We start from the raw sequence: 6,355 nt of genomic DNA on the forward strand, positions 1-6,355 counted from the left end.
CGAAAGCCAACACGCAACTTAATGCAAATCTCAAATGTATATGAATAAACAAAAACTGTAGGTATGGAACAGCCCAACCACAAAATTTCTATATGAATTGCACAATCCCACGTGGATGTATGGATAGGCCAAATCCCATGTGTATGGCATGGGAGACCACACATGTATACATAAGAATGGAATGGGGGATCGCAATAATATGTACGTATGAGATGAAGCGTCCATAAAATAAGTATGTAAGGAATGGGACTGTTCTCTAGCGTGTATGTGTGAAATTGGGGGGATCCGTAAAGTACCTATGGAATGTTCAAACTCATATAAATGTATCAATAGAAAAGATGATCATATATCTGTTAGGAAATAGACAATCTATAAGCAGGGGCACTGGAATTATGCAATTGTGCGGCCCCTGAGATTTTTGCATAATTATAGATTTGCCACATTTGCCAAAGAATCTTTCATCTGTCAAATAATCTACAGATTTTAACAAAAACATGTTTGTTTCTAGCTCAAAAGTTACTAAAAAATAAGCGATTGGTGTTGGTGCACACTGGAAGGCCCTTTGCAAAACTGGACTGATCACCTTTTTATTGCTTATTGCTATATTTGGGTGTTAAACTGAGGCACAACCAATGCCCAGGCAGAGTTACTTTTTCCCCGGAGTTTTATATAGCGCAGACCCGAAGGTATCAGAGCACTTTACATGAGCACCAGTTTCGTAACAGATAGATATATTCATTTTTTGTTAGGCACAGGAAGATTAAGGGGCAGATTTACAAGGAAGTGTCGCAGCGTGGCAACGCAAGCGCTTTGGCTGCGCCACGCTGCGGTACTTCCAAAGCACAGGAATGCGACATATTTACAAGAATGTCGCATCTCTGTGCTCTCCCCTGCGCTGGCGCACAAACTGCTCCCATGCGCCGGGGCAGGCACCCATGCACCATCCTGCAAGGATGTCTGCGTCATGAGGAGATTGTTTTTGTGCAGGAAGGGGCACTTTTCTGTACGAAAAAAACCACTACAGGCATTTTCCTCTTTCAATGCGTGCTGTAGAATGCAGCATACATTGAAAGAGGAATAAACAAGGAGGAATTAAAACACTTCTCCTCGTTGCGCCTCGCTACGCCTCCCCTGAGGTGGCGTAGCATTCAGAGGCATTTCCAGATTTATGATTCCTTGTAAATCTGGAAATGTGTCTGGTTCCATGGATGTTGCATGGGAACGCCCACGGCAGCACCCATGGAACGCCCCTTTCCCGCAAAGTGCTGCGTGTAAAGGGGCCATATTTACACGGACAGGAAAAGCCACGCAGGGTGGCTTTTCCTGTCCTTGTAAATATGGAGCAGTAACATGCGCCACCAGTGCGTCACAAAAAGCGACGCACTGGTGGTACAGGGGGCTTGTAAATCTCCCCCAATGTGATTTCCCAGAATCACAGGACGTTGAGCCTCCATGCCGAGACTCGGGGAACCCAATTCCCCGGCATCGAGGTCGACCTCTAGCTGTAAGGCCACATCGTCTCCCCTACCAAGTTACCAACTTTAAAGATGATTAAATAATGAAGTAATACTATTACAAAATGTGGCACGTTATGCCACATAATTTGCCTTTTCTTGGAGCATAATTTACTCAAACCTGCCACATAATTTGGCCCTCTTCTGTCGCATAATTCCAGTGACCCTGTCTATAATGCACGTCTATATCGAATGGGTGTCCCAGGTATGCGAATGTTTAAGGCTAATACATAACTTATGTATGAATGTGTAGACGATGTACAATTTTGCATACGTAGAACAGGTAATTGGTAAACTACGCCTGTATTTCGTTAACGTACTCTTCTCTGAAGACGCATATAAGCATGTGTGCAAGGAATGGGCCACCCAAACGCATGCGCGGTGTATTCTAAGGCCATGGCATGTTTTCCGGCCAGACAGAAGACACAGATGGCTCGTGGAGGGTTTGTAGGGTAGGGGGGCGCATACTCACAGTAGAGGAAGCGGCCAAAGAGAGTCTGGTTCACTCACGCTCTTGTGGTTCTCGACAGCCAGTGACACAGTCACAGTGCCAAAATTACTCCAAGTCCGGCTGCTATTGAGTGACAAAAAGCTTGTAGCTCGGGACAGACTCAAACCTGTCAACCTGTTCTCAAGTTCTTGAGGTCGCCCCCGAGTGCGTCAAATCCTCCAGGAGTCACCAAAGTTGTGGTAAATATTCAGTAGTGATCAAAAGGACGGTAGCTCTTCAGACGTGCCTCCTGGAATGGCCAAAGGTGCGGTAATTGTGGAGGAGTGACCAAACGTGCGGCAAATGTTGAGGAGTGACTAAACATGCGGCAAATGTTGAGGAGTGACCAAACGTGCGGCAAATGTTGTGGAGTGACCAAACGTGCGGCAATTGTCAGGGACTGGTAATTCAGAAAAAGTAGCCAAGAGTGCGTCAAATCCCCCTGGAGTGATCAAAGATGCGGTAATTATTGAGGGGTTACCAAAGTGCTGCTATTCTTCAGGTGTGGTGAAAAGTGCGGTGATTCTTCAGGGCTGTTCGCAAGTGCTTTAGTTTTTGGAACGTTCCCTATGACTTAGTAGACAAACGCGTGAGATTGTTCGCGGTTCCATGAAGTATTCAATAGTGGCCGCAGTCCACGAATTCGTCTCTGAGGTAAATCCTTGTGCGAAGGAAACTCGGCAAATAACAAGTCCCTTCTCAGCGCAGTGGATTAAACCCGGGTTCGGACTGAAGGGGCGGGTTCCTAAGGCAAAGGGGAGGAGCTCCCCCAGGTGTCGTGTCAGGCGCTGCCCCTTCTCTTTCCCCGCTCCGGGAGCTTCACTTAGGAATTAGGATGTTTTCCCATGTCTGACAGTTCGCGGGGTGCTGGTGCGCAGCGCCCTTGGCCAGGCTCCGGTACAAGCGGGGTGCTGGTGCGCTGCTGCGCTCTTGGCCAGGTGGGGGGCGTCTGACAGGAGGCTCCGGTGCTCGGAGTACTGGTGCGCAACGCTCTTTGCCAGGACCCGGTGCGCGGGGTGCTGGGGCGCAGCGCTGTTTGCCAGGCTCCGGTGCGCGGGGTGCTGGTGCGCAGCGACACTGGCCAGGGTGCGTGCGTCTAGAGGCTCCGGGGCTCGCAGCGCTGAAGCGCAGCGCCCTTGGCCAGGGTGTGTGCGTGTGTTTGTGTGCGTGTCTGGCAGTGTTTGACCGGAGCCCAAGTGCAGAGCTCAGCAGACCGAGCTGGCGCTGGGATCTCCTCTTACAATCGAGGTATCCCCTCCTCCCTTCTCTCTGTCTGCACTTCAGCATGTGATCTCTGAAGCTCTCTCCCCTCCTCCTCTCTCCAGGACTCCAGAGAGGGACTCCCGCACCCCCCTCCCAGCTCCTAAAACAGCAGAACAGGAGCCAAGCTGCGGGCTCCATTTACAGCAGTCAGTTTGGCTCACCTCCCTGCACAGGGATGCCCAGGTCAGGACGAGGGACATGTCCTGTTGGCGCCCACCATGGACATGTCAGGGTCAGGTAGAGGGCATGTCCAGATCAGAAAGAGGGGCATGTTAGGGTCAGAAAAAACTACAGTTCCCTTTTTTTTGTTGAAACATTTGAATACGTTTTCAACAAGGAAAGCAAAAATAATGACAGCCAGTACATGCTGCTGGGGCATCCGACTGCAGACGACCTGACTCTCCACAACCGTTCATTTTAACCACTTCTGGGTAGTGCAAGTCTCCGACTTGTCACCCTGTTACCGACCACTTTATGTGCCACGGTCCATAATGTCTTTCTCATTCATCCTGGCCAGGCTTCAGCAGGGCTCAAGAGGGACGCCTGTATCATGGCTTCTTGGGCACTCTGTGGCTGCACAGATGGGCATCTCTGTATCATGGCTTCTTGGGCACTCTGTGGCAGCACAGATGGGCATCTCTGTATCATGGCTTCTTGGGCACTCTGTGGCAGCACAGATGGGCATCTCTGTATCATGGCTTCTTGGGCACTCTGTGGCTGCACAGATGGGCATCTCTGTATCATGGCTTCTTGGGCACTCTGTGGCAGCACAGATGGGCATCTCTGTATCATGGCTTCTTGGGCACTCTGTGGCTGCACAGATGGGCATCTCTGTATCATGGCTTCTTGGGCACTCTGTGGCTGCACAGATGGGCATCTCTGTATCATGGCTTCTTGGGCACTCTGTGGCTGCACAGATGGGCATCTCTGTATCATGGCTTCTTGGACACTCTGTGGCTGCACAGATGGGCATCTCTGTATCATGGCTTCTTGGGCACTCTGTGGCTGCACAGATGGGCATCTCTGTATCATGGCTTCTTGGACACTCTGTGGCTGCACAGATGGGCATCTCTGTATCATGGCTTCTTGGGCACTCTGTGGCTGCACAGATGGGCATCTCTGTATCATGGCTTCTTGGGCACTCTGTGGCAGCACAGATGGGCATCTCTGTATCATGGCTTCTTGGACACTCTGTGGCTGCACAGATGGGCATCTCTGTATCATGGCTTCTTGGGCGCTCTGTGGCTGCACAGATGGGCATCTCTGTATCATGGCTTCTTGGACACTCTGTGGCTGCACAGATGGGCATCTCTGTATCATGGCTTCTTGGGCACTCTGTGGCTGCACAGATGGGCATCTCTGTATCATGGCTTCTTGGGCACTCTGTGGCTGCACAGATGGGCATCTCTGTATCATGGCTTCTTGGGCACTCTGTGGCTGCACAGATGGGCATCTCTGAGCACATGCATTGATCTCCGCCTCTCTTGCATCCCTCCAATGAGGGGGGCTCTGCATCTTTCCATGATTTAGCAGTGGGCCTTTTGGCCACGACAAGGCCCACCCATAGTAGAGCTAGCTTGTATTGTAATTGCATTTATATAGCGCTTACTGCCTCTGACGAGGCATCGAAGCACTTTTTCGGCGAATGACATGCTACTTCGGAACCCATAAAGGATTAGTGGTGAATTAGTATAGTGAAATCTGAAAGTTATTTGAGTGGTGGATATGTTAGTCAGTTATCTGGATTGAGAAGGATAGTGGAGGGATAAAAAATGGAAAAAAGGTTTGCATTTATACAGCGCTTGCTACCCCTGATGGGAGGTGGAAGTGCTTTTTCAGTGAGCTCTGGAACCCATACAGTGTTAGTGGTGAATTTGTTTTGGGAAATATGAAAGTAATTTGAGTGGTGGATGTTTGTCAGTTATTTGGATTGAGAAGGATAGTGGAGGGAAAGATGAGGTAAAAAGGTTTATATTTATATAGCGCTTGCTACCCCTGATGAGGTGTTAAAGCGCTTTTTTGGCAAGTAGCACGCTACTCCGGAACCCACGAAGGATTAGTGATGAATTAGTTTAGTGAAATATGAAATTAATTTGAGTGGTGGACATGTTAGTCTGTTAGTTGTATTGCAAAGGATAATGAAGGGATAGAAGAGGGAAGGATTTAGAAATATATATATATATTTGTTTTGGAGCTCGTGGCAGTAGGAGGAGGCTTGGGATGAGTAAAAGGGAGGTGGAGGGGGAAGAGTCATGGGCAGAGTTTAGAATAGTAATATCTATGACTGTCATTGTCCATCATAATGTGCAAAAGGACAACTTCCGATGCCCATCATAATATGCAAAAGGACAACTTTTGGGTCACTGGGGAGACCCCAACCTAGTACCCAATCCAAGCATGCACGTATCCCTTCCCAGAAGGGGCCAGCTTCCTGCAGCCCAAATAGTAGACAGGAAGTCTCCCTGTTGAGTGTGGCATCATAGGCAATCCGCGGAAGGCACCACTCTCATCTTCCACAGCCTATCACGTGTGTATTAAGTCCTTCAATATACTTCAGTATACTTCAATTGTAAGGCCCTGAACTGTGACGCAATCACAGATTCTCGCGGGGAAGCAGGGGCCTCTCTCCATTCGTCTTCTATCAGGGGTCCAAGATCCTGTTCCTATGCTTCCAGCAGTTGAACAAAAGAATCAGGTGGGTCAGGGCTGGTTCTAAGATTTTGGGGGCCCTGTGCAAAAAGGGAATGCGGGCGGCCCCGCTAATAAGCATACAATCTGCATATAATTAGCATACAACACATTCAGGGCTGTTTGCATCTCAATAGATGACCAGATCCTGAAGCTGCCTTTTGCAGACCCCTCTGGACTGCAGCCTCTCCCTCTCAGCCACCTACAATCCCCTCTTCCAAGCTATTATAAGGCCGAATGCGTCAGTGTTTTTTCAACAGAAAAGGTTAAAACTGCTGCGGCACAAGGGGCGTCCCATGGTTCCTCTGAAGGCCAGCAGGGCAGGAGGCCTGATGGCAGGACAAACCTGCAGAATATTTCTCCTTGGAAATGGGCCCATAGGACGTCCCCTGTCCGCTAG

The 6,355-nt window shown here is 49.3% G+C and overlaps 1 protein-coding gene across 2 annotated transcripts in view; it reads right to left on the reverse strand.

Moving 5' to 3' along the window:
• The window catches only part of LOC146835112 (von Willebrand factor C domain-containing protein 2-like), a 90,550-nt gene extending 87,372 nt beyond the window's left edge, over nt 1–3,178 (reverse strand). Inside the window, exon 1 of one of the 2 annotated variants that reach the window (XM_085602771.1) lies at nt 2,025–3,178. The gene's annotated coding sequence lies outside the window, so the exon portion shown is untranslated. Of the gene's footprint in view, nt 1–1,986 lie in introns of both variants that reach the window. The other variant, XM_085602770.1, reaches the window with a different exon arrangement.
• Between the last annotated feature and the right edge of the window lie 3,177 nt (nt 3,179–6,355).

This window comes from Triturus cristatus, chromosome 4_2 (genome assembly GCF_964204655.1).
Source record: "Triturus cristatus chromosome 4_2, aTriCri1.1, whole genome shotgun sequence".
NCBI classification, from domain to species: Eukaryota; Metazoa; Chordata; class Amphibia; order Caudata; family Salamandridae; genus Triturus; species Triturus cristatus.